This window comes from Monodelphis domestica, chromosome 7, assembly GCF_027887165.1.
Source record: "Monodelphis domestica isolate mMonDom1 chromosome 7, mMonDom1.pri, whole genome shotgun sequence".
Classification (NCBI taxonomy): Eukaryota; Metazoa; Chordata; class Mammalia; order Didelphimorphia; family Didelphidae; genus Monodelphis; species Monodelphis domestica.
The window spans coordinates 214,941,413-214,961,985 of NC_077233.1; the positions used below are offsets into that span (position 1 = coordinate 214,941,413).

The 20,573-nt window shown below is 38.5% G+C and overlaps 1 protein-coding gene and 1 long non-coding RNA gene across 4 annotated transcripts in view; one reads left to right on the forward strand and one right to left on the reverse strand.

Annotated features, from left to right (window-relative positions):
* The window catches only part of SDK1 (sidekick cell adhesion molecule 1), a 1,320,044-nt gene that overhangs the window by 1,048,704 nt on the left and 250,767 nt on the right, over positions 1-20,573 (reverse strand).
* Positions 1-20,573, forward strand: part of LOC103104308 (uncharacterized) — a 59,581-nt gene that overhangs the window by 9,011 nt on the left and 29,997 nt on the right. For 2 of the 3 annotated variants that reach the window (XR_008913338.1, XR_469905.2), the window contains exons 2-5: positions 1,393-1,463; positions 2,217-2,483; positions 5,109-5,193; positions 15,798-15,883. This is a non-coding gene — a long non-coding RNA (uncharacterized LOC103104308). Of the gene's footprint in view, positions 1-1,392; positions 1,464-2,216; positions 2,484-5,108; positions 5,194-15,797; positions 15,884-17,857; positions 19,862-20,573 lie in introns of those variants that run through there. The other variant, XR_008913337.1, reaches the window with a different exon arrangement.

The following is a 20,573-nucleotide window of genomic DNA, read 5'->3' on the forward strand; positions in this document are numbered from 1 at the left end:
GGCTAGCAAGTGACAAATCAGAAACAACTAACTGACCCCTTGGGTTGTCTAAAGCCAACTTTAAGCCACCATTGGTACATGTGAGACACAGGAAGTGATGTAAAGAACTGTCTTTATATTTCACATGACTTCCTGTGAAAGGACTTTGGCAGTGATACTTGACTTGGAGGGACCCCAGCAGGGGACCTCAGACTGCTTCCCTTAGATGACCACATGCTGAGTATTAAGGCTGACTACCCTTTTCCTTGGCTCTTTCTGGAGGCACTAGCCTCCAATGAGGCCCCTCATCTTGGAGGAGGCCTCGTGGCTGGAAGCCAAGCTAGATTTAATCTTCTAGGAAGGTCCCTTGGCTGAGGCCTCTGAACTCCCCCTGGCTCAGACCAGGGCAGAGCAGATCTTCTTCCCTTTATCTCTCTCTCCTTCATTCTTAATTTCTTCCTTCTATTGTAAATAAGCCAACATGAAATTTCATTCTGACTTGAGTATTTCATTGGGATTTAGAATTTAAATCCCTGGTGACCACTGAAAAATATATTTGGTCTCAATCCTAAAATTTACCCTTAACACTGTGGAAGTTAAATTGAAGGGAGGAGAAGTTTGAGACAGACAGAATAAATTGGAGGTTTTTGCAATAGTCTAGGCAAGAAGGGATAAAGGTCCAAACTAAGGTAGTAAGTTGTATGAGAGGAAAGGAGATACATGTGATAGAAGCAACAAGATTTGACAATTGTGTGTGGTTAGTGATGGTGAGAAGAAAAGAAAGTTGAGAATCTGACAATAGGTATGGCAGTACCCTCAACACTAACAGAAAAGTTTAGAAGATGGATTGGTTTTGGGGGAAAGATAATGTATTCTACTTCAGATATGCTGAATTTAAAATACTGATAAGACAGCATGTTGGAAATGTCTTAAAGATACATGGTAACATGAGACTGACTGAAGCACATAGGAGAGAGAATGTGTTGAGGGGATCTTATCCCTTCCCCTTCCTGAGTAGCCTGACCTGTCCATCAACATTTTTCAAATACCACAGTTGCACCAGGTTTTGCATCTGTGTATGTCCTGAACATGAATAAAAGAAAGTGGGAAGGCCTTTTCAGGGCCTTCTTGGATGGACACATTGCTGGAGAGACAGGTGAGGGAGAGAAAAGGTTAATGGAGGCTAGGAGACACATGGTCAGAGGACTTAAAAATAAGAAAGAGATTTTGAACTGTCCTGATGTATCTTTCCTACTAATAAACTTCATAAAATTAATAACTGGGTTGATATATTTTACTTGTTAACAACTTGGCAACAACTTTGGTTTTCTTCTGAGACAGTCTTGCGTTTTTGAGTACAGTATAGGGTTTTACTTAGAGAGAAGGAGTTTCAGTCTGCTCATCTGCTTTCAGATGTGAAACGATCCTTGGCAGAGAAAGGGAACAAGCTGCTGTTTTTTCCAAGATCAGATCAGATCAAATCGGTGAGACCTTCCCTCACATGTGGGTTCCCCCTCCCCCAGCCAAGGGTGGGTCGGGTCAATACGGTATGGGGCCCTGATCCTTTCTGCACAGAACAAAGGGGGTTTTAGGATCCAACAGGAACTCCTCCCAGCCCAGTCACTTTCCACAGTGCCAAACCTCCAGGGACTCTGCCTTGTTCCCACTTCCCTCAGCACAGCACAGCACAGCACAGCACCGGGACTCAGCTCAGGGTGTGGGACTAGCGCCCTCCTCACTTCCCTCATTCTATTATTAGCTTCCATGAGGGTGGGGCGGATGAGGATTGGAGTAAGAAATCCAAGCCTTTTGCACAGACTGGAAAGAACACAGCCCCTGACTTCCCCTGGTGTACAAAACCAGCAGAACACTTAGCTGTCATAAGCCCAGCGCTCATGGGGCTGTAGAGTTAGGAGTTCCATGTTTGAGACCCAGTGCCCCTAACTTTGAAAACAGATGCTTTTTACCTTTGGGGGAGGCAAAGAACTAAACCCTTCTCTCACCCTTCCCCCTTCCACATTCCTTCAGAATACCTGCTTCACAGCGGTTCTCAACCTGTGGGTCGCAACCCCAGCAGGGGACTAACGACCAAAACACTGGAGTCGCCTAAAGCCATCGTAAAATACATATTTCCGATGGCTTTAGCCCCTGAGAAATCGACCTACTTTACAGCAAGATCTCAGAAAGAACAGGGACCCTGCTGCCCGCACATTGTACTAATATTAGTTACCTATCAGCAGCCTTCCCCCTATGAGGGGAGATGGATTTACCCTGTTGCCTGGAGACCGGACTGAAACAGAGACCCAGAGAGAGCACCCGGGCACTGGATCCAGAGGGGTTAAGAATGAGTCCTGGGCCAGATAACTCCTGGAATGGATAACGGAGCCAAGTAACCCCAGCAAAGTGAAGCCTCAGATCGAGCTGGAGATAGACGACAGAAAGAAGAAGGCAGTGTCTGCAGACCCCCTCCCCAGGAAGGATTTACCTCCTGCCCCAGCGCTCAGGTTGCCTCCTGCTGGATTAATATTTCTCAACATATAATTAAATATTGTTTTTGTGATTAATCACTATGTTTAAATTATGTTTGATTTGTAGCAATGAGAATACATAATGCGTATCAGGTATTTACATTCCAAATCATAACTATAGCAAAATTACAGTTTTTAAGTAGCCACCAAAATAATTTTTTGGTTTGGGGCCACCGCAACATGAGGAACTGTATTGCAGGGTCACGGCATTAGAAAGGTTGAGAACCACTGCTCCAAGCATATCAAAAGGCACAGCATTTTTTTTCTCTATTTCTTTATTTCCCTGTGAAAAAGAGATAAGACCTAACCTCAAGTGTCTTACACTCTACACACAGTTGCAACGCCACCCTGTGGTGAGAATTAAAACTTCAGGGAATTTAAAAGAAAATTCATTTGCTACTATTAGTATTTTAAAATAATATTAAATTGAAAACATTTAAATAAAAAGATTATTAATAGTTAAATATTAATAATATTTAATTAAAATTATAACCAAATTTATGAAATTGAACAAATATAAAATTAAATAAAATTAATTATATGCAATATTGATAAATACATTTAGAACACAATAGTATTAATAATACTAACAATAACAATAATTATTAATTTTCCAAAACTGTTATTAGTCACTAACAACTAATGCTAATTATTATAAATAAATATTATTGATAATTGATTCTTGTCATTCATGATTATTTACTATTATTATTAATAAAAATATACTAAATACATATTCATTATTAGTATTATTGCTATGCAACACCTATTTAGTTCCTTATATTAGCTTATTTTTTTAAACCTATTCTCATTGCCTTCCACAATAACATTGAAGAAATTTGTGTCTCCATTTTTTTTTTATGTTTTAGGAACTTTTCATTGTTAAAGCTGACCATTTAGCAATATTCAGACTAGCTTTAGGGAAAACTCGACATGGCCATCCCAAGGCAACATGCCTTATACATTTTTTTTTATTTTTTTACATTTTGCAGCAAGATTCACCTTGATAGTGTCCATTGGTCAACCTTCCACCTCCAGACATGAACTTATCTGATCTATCTCTTCCTTACTTGAACAGGAAGGTTTCCAGTGGTTAGAGTGAGGGTGTTTTTTTGTTTTGTTTTGTTTTGTTTTGTTTCTTGTATTGGCATTACTCTGAATAAAAGTGTTTCTTACTACAAGCAAATCCTTTATATGAGATCTGATTTGCCAGAAGGATAAATCAAATTGGGTACCTTGGGGATTATTCCACCATCCAACAGTGACAGCTAATAATAATGTGCTTTTGCATAATGCCATAAGGTTTATAGAATGCCTTCCTCACAACAACTCTGTGATGCTGGTTATTTAAATATTACTTGTGTGAATTATTACTTGTATGTTCAGGTAAGTCACTTCATATCTCTGAGCCTCATGTTACTTATCTGTAAAATTAGGTCATTAGATAAAGTCCCTTTGGTTTTTCCCATCTCTACATCTTATAAACTTTTTTTTTTTTTAAACAAAGCTATGATTTAATTGACTTAAGGGTGACACTTGGTGAGGAAAAGGATTCCTTGCTAGTATGCATCTGGCATCTGCTCTGCAGGTTATAGACCTAGAGGGTTTCCTGGGACACTGAGAAGTTAAAAGACTGGTTCAGGTTCATACCTTTGGTATGCATCAGAACTTGCAATGGAAGCTAGGTCTTTCTGACTCCAAGACTAAGCTCTTCAATCTATTGTACCTTTCTATGGTCCTCTTCTCATTTTTCTGATGAGCCTCAGACAGGATAAAGTGACTTGCCTAAACCCAAAAAACCACTTAACATCAGATTCTAATCCTGACCTCCCAACTCCCAGGGAAATGCTGTTGTTACTGTTCTAAGCCAGCTATTTGCTTTACAAAAGAGTTCATTTAAATCACAGGATCCCCTGTGCTTTTCAAATAGTAGTCAACTGATCAAAAATTTAATTTACACTCATTTTTTTCAGAAACACATCCTTGGGGTACAACTCTGCCCTCTTATGTTTTTTTTTAAACCCTTACCTTCTGTCTTGGAGTCAATACTGTGTATTGGCTCCAAGACAGAAGAGTGGTAAGGGCTAGGCAATGGGGGTCAAGTAACTTGCCCAGGGTCACACAGCTGGGAAGTGTCTGAGGTCAGATTTGAACCTAGGACCTCCCATCTCTAGGGCTAGCTCTCAATCCACTGAGCTACCCAGCTGCCTCCCCTCTTATGTTTTCTAAGGGCTTTCCTGAATCAGAGGAGTTGCATCCCAGGGCCTGCAAAACTCCCAGTGGAGGCCACAAACTAGAATAAAATGTGATTTGGAAATATCCAAAAAGATAAATAAAACTACATTCCAATGTGGATAATGTTAATTTTGTGGTTTTCTAAATCGATATGTAGCTAACAGGGACCTATTTCTGTTTGATTTGGACACTACATATAGTATATATATACAGGGTACCCCAAACAAGTTATTACAGGAAGCTTTAGTGAGCTTTAATAGCTTAAGTCATAACTAAGACTTTTAGTCCTACCTTAGGAGACCTTTGCAGTACTCATTAGCTTTTTGAACCCATTCAATCTGCTTCTCCTTTTCATTGGCATAACAGGTACCAATGGTTCAGCCATGAAGGAAGTAAAGCAGATGGAGAATGGAGTTCTAATAAATGAAACCACAGGGAAACAGCTAAAAAGGTAGGTGCTTGCACATGTGTGTCCCTGCATGTGTATGTGTCTGGGTGTAGGTTTGAATTTGTGAATGTCCTTGGAATTTCTCTGCTTCTTTTCTGACTGATCTGAAAATGGAGTAGTATTCTACCTTCATGGCATCAGCTACCAAAAAAGGTCTTAGATTGTCACAGGACAGTGGAAGGGGCTGATTTTCCTTGTAATCCTTGTTTTTTCTGCCTCTCACAACCCATCTCAGAGATTCAAGCTGATCAACCCGTGGTCTCTTGCTACCAAATTGTGTGGTTTATACACCTCATGTTTTTGCAATAAGTCTATCCTTCTTAACACTAAGATTCCCTACATGGTGTGGATTCTTGGGTCATTTGGCTTGAGTTGTGAAATCTGAAATATCAACTCTGTTCCTTCTGGCCTTGAAGAAACTTGAGAACAAGCTCAGGATGCTCACTGTTACCTAACTGATCAAAAACACAAGGTCACAGGTTGGAGGTTTGAATGTGATATGACCACTAGGAATTGCTTTATTTGAGGGAGCCAAAAAAAATGAGAAAATGGAAAGAACATGGTTGTTTTCTCCAGACATCTTTCTGATGACCATTGAGATGAGGAGGACTTGTGCTCTTACATACTTGGCCATATATTGAAAAACCTTTCATTTCAGAGTTTACACATCTGTTTGTCAGTAACTGGGTATCTGGTGTGTAGAAGACCTGTTGAAATACTGGTATTTAAGCTGCTTAATAAAGAACAGGCATATGATGGGATCTGCCCTGGAGGAATTAACCCTCTTGACAAGGAGATATCAGCCCTGGAAAGAGAGTGCACATGGTTATAATAAGGAGAGGAGGACATTCCAAAGTGGAAGTGAGGGTAGAGATAGTGCAAGCTCAGAGTAAAAATATAAGTAGGCTTGGAGCTGCCACCTCAGCTAACTTTGTGAAGTTTCCTGTGACTGAAAGGACACCCATTTTCTCAGTGAGAAAATATTGACTTTTGTAGGCCTTACTCTGCAGGAAGACAGGAAGATTCAACTTGGTTTTTCAGTTTCTCAGGTTTGTTGCTAAGAGAATAGGAGGGGGATCCAGTTCACTCCAGGCATCCCCAAACCACTTGGGCACTGTTTTCCCAGGGGGGAAAAAACTTGTTTATTCTTTCTTTACTCATTCAGTCAGTCAACAGTTCATTAAATTTATTTCCAACTTCCAGTCAAGATGGCAGCTTAGAGAAAGCTAAAGTTCAGAGCTACAGAAACCCTTCCTTACCAATCTCAAACTGAATGCTCCTAGGGCACAGGAATTAAAAAAAAAAACAACAGAATAGACCCTGGGAACACTCCTCCTGGACCTGGATCAAAACGGACAGTCCCCCAAAAGTCAGAACCCAAGATCACTCGGATCTAAGGGGTAAGCAGAAGGAAGGTCCCAGGACCCATCCCATCTAACCCAGAGCGCTGAAACCAAGGCAGCAGCAAAAACCTCAGGGCAGGCAAAAGGGCCTCGGGAGAGGGCTATTCTGAAGGCCAAACCCTGAAAACAACCTGAGCCAGTCGCGGGGGCACCCAGACAGCAGGGAAAGAGAGAGACGGGGGGAGGGGGGAGCCTGTAGCCCCTTGACCAGATCCTTCCATCTGAGTCTCACCGAAGGTCCCTGCCTCAGGGCATACTCAGTCCGAGGTTAATCCTATCACCAGCCCTTGGAGCTCTGGGAAGCCACGGCCCCTCCCCCTCAGAGTACAGGCTCCTCTGGCCAGAAAAGGCATTGAAATACATTGAAAGAGCAAGAATCAATTAAGCAAAGCCAAAAGATCAAGAAATTAGAAGAGAACATAAAATAGCTCACTGACAAGGTGACCGACTTGGAAAATAGAGGAAGAAGAGATAATTTAAGAATAATTGGACTACCAGAAAATCCAGAAATAAGCAGCAAACTTGACATTGTAATACAAGATATAATCAAAGAAAATTGCCCAGAGATTCTAGAACAAGGGGGCAATACAGCCACTGAAAGAGCTCACAGAACACCCTCTACACTAAATCCCCAAAAAACAACTCCCAGGAATGTAATTGCCAAATTCCATAGCTTTCAAGCAAAAGAAAAAATCCTATGAGAAGCCAGAAAAAGACAATTTAGATATAAAGGAATGCCAATCAGGGTCACACAAGACCTTGCAAGTTCCACTCTGAATGATCGTAACGCATGGAACATGATTTTCAGAAAGGCAAGAGAGCTAGGTCTTCAACCAAGAATCAGCTATCCAGCAAAACTGACTATATACTTCCAAGGGAAAGAATGCGCATTCAACAAAATAGAAGATTTCCAACTTTTTGCAAAGAAAAGACCAGAGCTCTGTGGAAAGTTCGATATTGAAAAACAAAGAGCATGGAATACCTGAAAAGGTAAATATGATGGAAAGGGAAAAGGAGAAAATTGTTATATTTTCATTTATTCAAACTCTCTTCTAAAAGAACTACATTTATATCAATCTATATATATATTAATATATGGAAAATGTAATGTGTAAATAGGAGGGAAAGAAAAATCAAATACAATAATCTTTCTCACACAAAGATTCACATGGGAAGGGGAGGGGAAGGAAAATCCTATAAGAAGAAGAGGAAGAGAGTTTTTACTTAAACCTTACTCTCAGGGAAATCAACTCTGAGAGGAAAAAACATCCAGATCCATTGGGATCTTGAATTCTATTTTACCCAACAAGGGTAGGGAGAAGGGAAAACCAAGGGGGTAGAGGGGGGGAGGGGAAACAAAAGGGGAGGAAAGGACAGGGGGGAGGGGGAGGGAACAAAAAGGGAGGGGCTAGAAAGGGAAACATATCAAGGGAGGGGACAAAGGGGACTTATTTAAAGTAAATCACTGGATTAAAAGGTTGGAGCTAAAGAAGAAAGTTTAGAATTAGGGAAGGATATCAAAATGCCAGGGAATTCACAAGTCACAATCACAACTTTGAACGTGAATGGGATGAACTCACCCATAAAACGTAGACGAATCGCAGAATGGGTTAGAATCCAAAACCCTACCATATGTTGTCTTCAAGAAACACACATGAGGTGGGTAGACACCCACAAGGTCAGAATTAAAGGATGGAGTAAGACCTTCTGAGCCTCAACTGACAGAAAGAAGACAGTAGTGGCAATCATGATATCTGATAAAGCCAAAGCAAAAATAGACCTGATGAAAAGGGATAGGGAAGGTAATTATATTTTGTTAAAAGGGACGTTAGATAATGAGGAAATATCACTAATCAACGTGTATGCACCAAATAATATAGCACCCAAATTTCTAATGGAGAAACTAGGAGAATTGAAGGAAGAAATAGACAGTAAAACAATATTAGTCGGAGATTTGAACCAACCATTATCAAATTTAGATAAATCAAATAAAAATAAATAAGAAAGAGGTAAAAGAAGTGAATGAAATCTTAGAAAAATTAGAGTTAATAGTCATATGGAGAAAAATAAATAGGGACAAAAAGGAACACACCTTCTTCTCAGCACCACATGGCACATTCATAAAGATTGACCATACACTAGGTCACAGAAACATGGCATAAAAATGAAGAAAAGCAGAAATAATAAATGCAGCTTTTTCAGATCACAAGGCAATAAAAATAATGATCAGTAACGGTACATGGAAAACCAAATCAAAAATTAATTGGAAATTAAACAATATGATACTCCAAAATCATTTAGTTAGAGAAAAAATCACAGAAATAATAATTTCATCAAGGAAAATGACAACGGCAAGACATCCTTTCAAACCTTTTGGGATGTAGCCAAAGCAGTAATCAGAGGTAAATTCATATCCCTGCGTGCATATATTAACAAACTAGTGAGAGCAGAAATCAATCCATTGGAAATGCAACTGAAAAAACTCAAAAGCGATCAAATTAAAACCCCCCAGCAGAAAACCAAACTAGAAATCCTAAAAATTAAGGGAGAAATTAATAAAATAGAAAGTGATAGAACTATTGATTTAATAAATAAGACTAGAAGCTGGTACTTTGAAAAAACAAACAAAATAGACAAAGTACTGGTCAATCTAATTAAAAAAAGGAAAGAAGAAAAGCAAATTAACAGCATCAAAGATGAAAAGGGGAACATCACCTCCAATGAAGAGGAAATCAAGGCAATCATTAAAAATTTCTTTGCCCAATTATATGGCAATAAATAAAGCAATTTAGGCGATATGGATGAATATGTACAAAAATACAAACTACCTAGACTAACAGAAGAAGAAATAGAATTCTTAAATAATCCCATATCAGAAAATGAAATCCAACAGGCCATCAAAGAACTCCATAAGAAAAAATCCCCAGGGCCCGACGGATTCACAAGTGAATTCTATCAAACATTCAGAGAACAGTTAATCCCAATACTATACAAACTATTTGACATAATAAGCAAAGAGGGAATTCTACCAAACTCCTTTTATGACACAAACATGGTACTGATTCCAAAACCAGGCAGATAAAAAACAGAGAAAGAAAATTATAGACCAATCTCCCTTAATGAATATAGATGCAAAAATCTTAAATAGGATACTAGCAAAAAGACTCCAGCAAGTGATCAGAAGGGTCATCCACCATGATCAAGTAGGATTTATACCAGGGATGCAGGGCTGGTTCAATATTAGGAAAACTATCCACATAATCAACCATATCAACAAGCAAACCAACAAAAATCACATGATTATTTCAATAGACTCAGAAAAAGCCTTTGATAAAATGCAACACTAGAAAGCATAGGAATAGGAGGGTTGTTCCTAAAAATAATAAACAGTATATATCTAAAACCATCAGCCAATATCATCTGCAATGGGGATAAACTAAATGCATTTCCAATAAGATCAGGAGTGAAACAAGGATGCCCATTATCACCTCTACTATTTGACATTGTACTAGAAACACTAGCAGTAGCAATTAGAGAAGAAAAAGAAATTGAAGGCATCAAAATAGGCAAGGAGGAGACTAAGCTATGGCTCTTTGCAGATGACAAGATGGTCAACTTAAAGAATCCTAGAGATTCAACCAAAAAGCTAATTGAAATAATCAACAACTTTAGCAAAGTCGCAGGATACAAAATAGACCCCCATAAGTCATCAGCATTTCCATACATCTCCAACATAGTTCAGCAGCAAAAACTAGAAAGAGAAATCTCATTCAAAATCACCTTAGACAAAATAAAATACCTAGGAATCTGTCTCCCAAGACAAACACAGGAACTATATGAATACAACTACAAAACACTCTCCACACAATTAAAACTAGATCTAAACAACTGGAAAAACATTGATTGCTCTTGGGTGGGATGAGCTAACATAATAAAAATGACCATCCTACCCAAACTTATCTATCTATTTAGTGCCATCCCCATAGAACTTCCAAAAAATTTCTTTACTGATTTAGAAAAAAACATAACAAAGTTCATTTGGAAGAACAAAGGATCAAGGATATCCAGGGAAATAATGGGAAAAAAATACAAAGGAAGGGGGCCTTGCAGTCCCAGATCTCAGACTGTATTATAAAGCAGCAATCATCAAAACAATTTGGTACTGGCTAAGAGACAGAAAGGAGGATTAGTGGAATAGACTGGGGGCAAGTGACCTCAGCAAGACAATATATGATAAACCCAAAGATCCCAGCTTTTGGGTCAAAAACCTACTATTCGATAAAAACTGCTGGGAAAACTGGAAGACAGTGTGGGAGAGATTAGGATTAGATCAATACCTCACACCCTACACCAAGATAAATTCAAAATAGGTGACTGACATGAAGGAAACTATAAGTAAATTAGGTAAACACAGAATAGTATACATGTCAGACCTTTGGGAAGGGAGAGGCTTTAAAACCAAGCAAGACTTAGAAAGAATCACACAATGTAAAATAAATAATTTCAACTACATCAAATTAAAAAGTTTTTGTACAAACAAAACCAATATAACTAAAATCAGAAGGAAAGCAACAAAATGGGAAGCAATCTTCATAAAAACTTCTGACAAAGGTTTAATTACTCAAATTAACAAAGAGCTAAATCAATTGTACAAAAAATCAAGCCATTCTCCAATTGATAAATGGGCAGGGACATGAACAGGCAGTTTTCAGCCAAAGAAATCAAAACTATTAATAAGCACATGAAAAAGTGCTCTACATCTCTTATAATCAGAGAGATGCAAATCAAAACAACTCTGAGGTATCACCTCACACCTAGCAGATTGGCTAACATAACAGCTATGGAAAGTAATGAATGCTGGAGGGGATGCAGCAAAGTAGGGACATTAATTCATTGCTGGTGGAGTTGTGAACTGATCCAACCATTCTGGAGGGCAATTTGGAACTATGCCCAAAGGGCGATAAAAGACTCTCTGCCCTTTGATCCAGCCATAGCACTGCTGGGTTTGTACCCCAAAGAGATAATAAGGAAAAAGACTTGTACAAGAATATTCATAGCTGTGCTCTTTGTGGTGGCAAAAAATTGGAAAATGAGGGGATGCCCTTCAATTGGGGAATGGCTGGACAAATTGTGGTATATGTTGGTGATGGAATACTATTGTGCTAAAAGGAATAATAAAGTGGAAGAATTCTACAGAGACTGAAACAACCTCCAAGAAGTGATGCAAAGCGAAAGGAGCAGAACCAGGAAAACATTGTACACAGAAACTGATACACTGTGGTACAATCGAAGGTAATGGACTCCTCCACTAGGGACAATGCAATGTCTCTGAACAATATGCAGGGACATAAAAAACACTATCCACAAGCAGAGGATAAACTGTGGGAGTAAAAACACTGATGAAAAGCAACTGTTTGACTACAGGGGCTGAGAGTAAATGACTGAGGAGAGACTCTAAATGAACACTCTAGTGCAAATACCAACAACATGGAAATGGGTTTGAACCAAGAACACATGTGAAACCCAGTGGAATTGTGCGCTGGCTATGGGAGAAATGGTGGGAGGGGGTCAGGGGAAGGAAAAGATAATGATCATTGTTTCCAATGAATAATGTTTGTAAATAACCAAATAAAATAATGTTTAAAAAGTCAAAAAAAATTTATTTCCCTACTCAGTGTTGCCTCTCCATCCCCCTAGTATTTACAAAAGTTACCTTGTTGTTTTACATATGCCAATGTACATTTGTGTTTCTCTTTTGAAGCAAAGCATAACTTTTCTTTGTACCTGACTATGTTCTACGACCTGCTGTGCCTTGGAGGTACAGACTGAAGTGTAACTATTTCTGAACTTAAGGAGCTCACATTCTACATGTACACATATGTCTAGATTCTCTGAGTGCCAGCTGTTCCTTAGACCATCATTCTCAAAGAATTTTGGAGGGTGTTTCCTAACCCCCTTCCAAATCCCCCAGAAGAAATTGAAGCAGTTATGATAGGTATGAGATCATCTGCCTTCCCAGGCTCCTTGAGAGGGAGGAAAAGGAATATCTGATTCAGAGATCAGATTATTTAAATATATACAAAAGTATAAGGCAGTGTGCTGGGTACTATGGAAAATGCAGAAATAGATGAGATATAGTTCCTGTCTTTAAGGAGCTTACATCCTAGTAGGGGCAATGTTTTAATTTTATAATTTTAGTTTTGCAATAGTATTACAAAGTTTTGCAATAACCATAACAGAGGACACTATGTAGTAATCATGACGAAGCTTTACTGAGGATTCAAGGGGAATAGGGAACAACGGCAGAAGGAAGTGAGCTTACACAAGCTTCAGTATCTAAACTCTCTGGCCAGGGTGCTTTTGATATAAAAAAATAAAATTAGAGAGTTGGAAGGAACTTGAGTGGCCACCTCATTCAACCTGGCTGGTTTTTTATTTGTCCTGACACTTGCTTTATTGGTAATTATCTCACTCCAGTTCTTTACTGGGCTTCCTTGCAGTTTTGTTGAGTCTCCTAGAGTTTGTTTAACAGATTTCCCATCAAATAGATACATTGCCAATATCCATGCTGCTTGTGTTTTCCTAAAATCAAGTTTCAAATATAGCCCTTAATAAAGAGCTATAAAGTGACTCAATAGATTGAGCCAGAATTGGAGTCAGGAGGACTTGGGTTCAAACCTGGCCTCAAACACTTCCTAGTTGCGTGACCCTGGGCAAGTCACTTAACCTCACAGACTAGACAATATGGGAAATACTGTAACAAATCAAGGGAAATCAGGAAATTCCTCCAGATTCACCCCTGCATAAACTTTTTAATTGTTGGGGTTATCCTAATCTTCCTAAGGAGAATTGGATGACAAAGAAGGAGGTTAAATTTTTTGTAAGGCTGGGATGGAAAAATCTTTTACGTGGACAAAATATGGCTCTTTTTGACTTCAATATCTTAAAGGATTTGAAGTTAGCCATTAAAAACAAAGATTCCAAAGATTATAAATACTGGCTCTTGTGGGCCTATCATGTTGATAAATCAACCATTCCCTCCAGTGAGGAAACCATTCATTCTTTGGAACCAGACCATTCTAGCTTAACTCTTTCAGTTCCTCCTCCTGAATCCTTGATCAGATCTAGCAAGAAATACACTCTATCATCCCACCTGGCCTGTGAGGAAGTTTCTCTTCATACTGAACCAAACCAGGACTTGAACCTTTCAGCTACTCTCCCTGTCAGACCTTGTTCATCCCTTACTCCTCCCAGCCCCTTTCCTCCCAAACTAACTCTCTGTCCTCCATTATCATCCCACTACTCATACCCTCCAGAGTTTCCTCTTTATTATTACTATTTGGTGCCCATCCATTTTTCCCTATAGCTACCTGAACCATTCCTATCCTTATTCTCTTGGCAATCCTTTTCCCTACCCTCCTTCTCTTGACCAATCCCACCCATCTTACTATGAATCCTCCTCTGGACCTCAACCATCTTACTCCTCTCCTCCCCAGCCCTACACCCAGGCCTCTCTACCCTGCCCCCAGCCCCACCCCTGTTCCTCTCCACCATGCCCCCAGTCTTGCCCCTGATTTTTTCACCCTGCCTCCCCACCCCCTGACAACCCCTCCCTTTCCATTCACCCACTCTCCCCCTTCCCCAACTAGCCTTACTACAACCCACTCCATTGAACTCCAGAACACAGACCAAGCAGCAGTTACCACAGATGATACAAATAAAGGTCTTTTTCCTTTAAGATATGTCCCTACTTATAACAGATGTGAAGATTTAGTAAACCTTAGACATCATACACTTTTCTCTTTGCATTGAGAGGCATTGAGAGATTCAAAGAAAAAATACCTTCTTATGAATCTGGGTCTGTGGTGGTGATAAATAAGTTTAAGAGCACTTTTTGCAAATATAATCCCACATGGATTGATGTGGAAGATTTTCTCCAGACCTTGCTAATGAAAAAGGAAAAAAATAAGATTCTTTCTCTTGTTAATCCAGCCCAGGGAGAGAGAACAATTCATTGGTCAATTGAAGAACCCATATAGGACACAAATTCAGAGCAAGATTACTTACAACTATAGCAGGCTAGAAATGCATTGCTAAAAGTTATGAGAGCTGGTTCTTATAGGCTTGGTTCATGGACTAAATTTGAAAATCTTAAGCAAGAAGATGATGAAAACCCCTCTTAATTTATGGATAGGCTTACTGAGCTGGAAGGAAGACAGACAGAATTGAATCTTGATAGGGATAGACATATTAGACAAATCAGAACACAATTTCTGAAAAACAGTTGTAAGATAGTTAAGAATTATTTTATGACGAGCTGTCCAAACTGGTCAACTATGGACTTTGAAGAATTGAAAAGAGTAGCAGTTTATGCTTAAGGATATAAGGAAAAGGAGAAGAAAAACACTGATTGAGTGGAAACATTAAGGAAGAAAATAAAGGAATTAACTGGTAAACAGGGAGGGAAGGATGAAGAGAAATCTACTTTAGTAGAGACATTAAGGAAGGAAATAAAAGAATTAACTGAAACAGTTGTAAAGGCAAAGCAGGTAGAGATCATAGATCCCTTACAAGAATCCACAAAACAACCACTAACATGTTATTTTGTGGAAAAGTGGGTAATGCAATTATGAATTGTAAGAAGAGACATCAGGAAAATAACAATTGAAGTTTCAGGAATAATGATATTGATAGGAGGTATACTTATTCAGATGATGCAAATCATAACTCACACCCAAACATCTGTACTCAGTGTGGGAACCCCCTTCAGTATGGGGGACCCCAGAGGTGTCACAAAGGAATTTAGAAGACTGATGGTACTTGGGAGGGGAAGAAACCTTGAAGAGTCAGGAAGTGAATTTTAAGCCTTTTCAGACCTCATTGCTATATTAATATTAACTGTTTCAGTTTCTTCCCCTCCCCATAATCTGTAACATAATTCTAAATACAAGATATATGTTATTTACTGTTAAGCACTTCATAAGCTATCAAAATTGAAATATTCTGTTACATTGTCTTTATTTGTACATTCCCTATGATTATACTGAAGAATATCATTGTAAAAGCACATAAACAGCATTTTGTTCCTTTTTTGCTTTTGTTAATTGTCACAGAGATGATGGATGGACTCCATCAAACTGGTTTCAAACTGTATGAAAGTTTTTGAAAATTTAAATATCTAATAATTTCAATTTATTTTAACAGGTATTCAGAAATGGCTTTCAGATATCTGGGAGCATCTCTACCTCTGACTGATTATTTGCCTGCCTCTGAGTTGTTTATAACAAGAGGTAAGGGTCCATTTATAGTTAAGTAAATAATAAGTAAATCGCAATGGCACTGTTGTATTTTCCCATCTCTGCATTTGAAAATGTAACGGATGACACATCTGAAGTCGTTTTCATTTTTTAGTCCTCGGTCCCATATGAAAATGGGTGAGACATATTGGAGACAGTTATTTAATACTGTTACAGTCTCATACCAAGAGGGGAAAAGGTGCCCAAGTAGCTTAGTTACCCTGTCATGTTATAATCTCATCCGGGAGGTGGGAATGATTTTTACTGTGATGCCTAGTTTGAAATGGGTTTATTATATTTGTAACTCTTCAGCTTATTCTACCCTTTCACCAGAATAATCTACATTCTTGGTGTCAATTTTGGACCAAAAAGATTTTCATCAACAGTACAGAGGTTTTTTCTGGGTTTCTCTCCTACCAAAATTTGGAATGATGGCAGTAATAGACTCTTTTAGGAATATCTCAGCTGAGGTAGAAAGATTGGCTCAAGACACAGCTCACGTCATCTCCCAAACCACAAAATCCATCTCTTATCTACAGGAGGAGATTGACTCCTTAGCAAAAACAATCTTACAAAATCATCTCGCCCTCGACATGCTCACTGCCACATTAGGGACACTTGTGCATTTATTAATCAATCTTGTTGTTCTTAGGTAAATAGGCTTGGAGAACTTGTGACAAATATCCATGAGCTTCAAAACTTTTTAATGACACACAGCAAGTAGCTATAGAGACTCATGTGAATCCTAATGATAGGTGGTAGAAGCTCTCAAGGCTGCAAGGAATGGGTTTATTTGCAGTTATCTTTAAATGGACTCATAATTTTGGGGATTTTGGTACTTCTTAGAATCTGTATTAGTTGTTGTACTACTGTATTTAAAAAGCTTTCACCTGGTGAAAAAATTATGTACTCTCATACTATGAATCCTGGCCAAGTTAAGAGGGATATAAATCTCATTTTTGAGAGAGAAACTTTTGTGTTGTGCCTCTGCTTGGCTAACACATTGTCACATAGACTGTGAATTATGAAATTATGATTTATTATTTTTTTCTGTATATTGAAATAGGATATTTGATTTTTTTCTTTCTTTTCTCCTATCCTTGATAATACCTGAAGTACATGAAATCAGTATTAATATTTTTAACTTGAAGGATAAAGTTTACAGTATAAGTTTACAGTATCTATTAGCCCTAGTAACCATGTTTACCCAAAAGCTTTAGACTATGGAAACCTGCCATACCTTTATAAATGTCATGGGACTATGTTAATTGATTATGTCTGATTCAAGGAGAAGGGAACAAAAAAGCTGCTAAACAGTGCACAAGGTCAAAAAAGGACCAAACCAATCCAAGGATGATTTTTGAACTTCTATGCCAAAATGAAAGGACTTGAACCTAGTGTGAGAATCGAGGTTGTGGCATCTGACATATATTAAGATGCAAGACTCCTCGTACCACACTCCTCGTACAATATTCTATCAAGTACCTCAGGTTAGCTATCATCCTGGCTCCCTTATCCCTGACAGTGAAGGTAGAATCAGACCAGGGAATGATTTTTCCCATTTGCTGCTGAAACCTAGTCCTTTCTTATAGTTTGGTGATTTTCTGTAGTCCTGACTGCAAATGGGTAAAGTACTGTATTGCTGCTATTGTCCTACAGGCGTCTGGGACATAGGTCACTTTAATTGGACCTTGCTACTCATTCAAGGATCTGTTATTTTTTACTCAGAATTTTATACAGTAAGATTTTTCTTTTTTATCATTTCTGTACTTATTTTTATACAGAATTTAATTTTTGCTTTTTGGAGTTTGGGGGGGTGGTTTGTTTTTCTTTTGACAATTGTGTCACATACCTCACAACTCAGCTATGTATCCCAGGGTGATTCTGGTGTTGGTCAACACCCTCCTCAGGTGGGCTTGTGCAATTATCCTAAAATCCAAGATTTAAAATTCTTTGTATAAATTTCAGGAAAATAAACTTGCCAACACTTCAAATCAAGAAAGTGGATCCTTTTGGAGAAGGTGCTATAAAGATGCCTGCAGAAGCCACACATTGCATCAAAAGATGCAGAATGAACTTTGGGATATAATGAACTGAACTGAAGGGGATTGCACAATCTTATTCTGAATGTAAACTATTATTCCAAAGGGGACTGCCCCCTAATTGGCATTTTGTCAATGTGTCTATCAATCAGTTTTTGTATTTTTCCTCTCATATTTCCCTCACATCTCTAACTATTATAACTTCGTCTTAGAAAATGCAATATTGTATGTATTTTAGATAGAAGGTATTTAGAATTTTAAAAATAGTTATGTTTAAATGATCCATTGGGGAGACTGGTCTCCCAAAGGTTCACAGCAGAGATTGTGCCAAGGGGATCTTATCCCCCTCCTGTGTAGCCTGATCTATTCATCAACATTTTTAAATACCACAATTGCACCAGGTTTTGTGGCCGTGAATGTCCTGAACATGAATAAAAGAAAGGGGGAAGGGCTTTTCTGGGTCTTCTTGGATGGATACAATGCTGGAAAGATAGGTGAGGGAGAGAAAAGGTTAATGGAGGCTAGACGACACATGGTCAAAGGACTTAGAATAAGAAAGAGATTTTAAACTGTGCTGATCTACCATTCCTAGTAATAAACTTCATAAAATTAATAACTGGGTAGATATATTAATTTCAATTGTAATAAGACTAAAGTTTAATATGTAGATATGGGCATCTTCCACATAGAAATGGTAATTAATTCTATGGAAACTATTGATATCATCAAAAAAGGGAGAGAGAAAAGAGAAAAGACAAGAAGTACCAAAGCAGAACATTAAAATGTGCATTTTAAGGATATGACAGAACAAAACAGAGAAATCAATTGACCATCCTATCACTCCTGCTTTCCCTAAAGTTCCGACCCCCTATTTCCTGTTTATCGCTAGGTATATGTCCCATCAGCACCTCAAATTCAGCACATTCAAACCTGAGCTGTTCTCATCAAAACTTGCCTTTCCCTTCATTTCTCTATTTCACCATCTTCTGAGTCATCAACTTAAAAAGTTCAATTATCTGCAACTCCATTTTCTTCTCTCCACAGATCTAATCAGTTTTTAGATCTTGTTAGTCCTCTCTCGGCAATTTTTCCCATCCTTTCCCTTTTTTCCACTCACACTGAAACCACCCCAATTCAAAGCCCTCATTTTAATCTTACCTAAAATATTAAGAGCCTGATAAATGGTCCTTACTCAATTGGTCCATTCATGCTGTTGCCTCAATAATATTCCCTATATACTTCTGATTATGTTCTCTTATTAGAAACATAAAACAACAACAAAAAACCTACAGTGGCATGGCATAATGGATAAAGCATAAATCAATTTCTGATGCTGGCTAATAAGACTATCCACAAATTAATGACAACCTACTTTTTAAACTTGTCACTTCCCCCACTCTTCTACTTCACACATACATTGATTGTTTCATTTAAACTAAGGTAGTCTTTATAATCTTTTCTTATATTCTAACATCCCTGTTTTGAATCTTTTTTTTTCACACTGTCCACATGGCAAAAGAAAAATCTTCCAATATCCATGTTCAACAAATGAAGTTCTCTTCTGTCAAGGTATACTTAAGTATTACCTCTTTCCTGAAGCTTTCTCTGACCTCTTCAGCCCAGAAGAAAGAGCTTTTCTTTAACTTCAACTTGTAAGCATCCTAAGTGATCTCTCAAGCAAAAAGACCTTAGGACTCATGATTATTTGTGCCAATGCAGGTGTGAAGTATCATGAAGTATCTTATTACCCAAATGACCTTAAGGAAAGTCAATTAAACTCAGAGTCCCAGATTTTTTCATGTGTAAAATGAGAAAATAGAGGCAAGTTCCTCAATTTTAGAGGGACTTTAGATCCTGTACCTGGAAACTGAAGTCCAGAGAGATTGTGACTTCAAGACTTCTCCAACTACTCCAAACAGCATAAATCTACCACTCCTCTGTCATATATATACATATATTTTATATATGTATGTATATACACATATACATACATATATAATATATATTACTGAGGAGGAATAATTCACAAAGTAGATAATCAATTCAAAGTTAATTAATAAAAATACTTTATTAAGAACTGGTCCTATGATAGTTGATATAGAGAACTCCCAGATGAAGAAAATGCCTCTATCAAAACAAGTTAGCATTTTCTTTGCAACTTATAATCAGGGGTGTATGGGGTGCTCAGGGAGGAGTAATATCTTTGGTATGGAGGGCGTGTCATGCCCTCCTAGGGCAGCTCTCCAGCCTCTGACCCCCACTGACACCCAGCTCTCACTTGTGGCTCCTGGTAGCTGCTAGCATGCGGCAGTGGCCACACCCCGGGCAATGGCTTCGACAGGCTGGCTAAACTTTGTCAGGGTAGCCATCGAGTCGTCGACCCCTGGTGAACCAGGGCTTTGCTCACCCAGCATGTGAAGACTGCTTTGGCCAAACAGACGGAAGAAACCAATAAGAAGGTTCAACGGCTGAGATGGCAACGCAGTAAAGCACTGTGGAATGCTTAGGGCGTGTTGGAGCACAAAGGACAACATGGCCATCCAATGCAGCTGAAGAAGTTTCCAGGTGTAACGACTTTTCATGCCACTGGACCCAGGCTTCCAATGCCAAGAGAGTGGGACTGTCTCTGTGCACCAACTTTT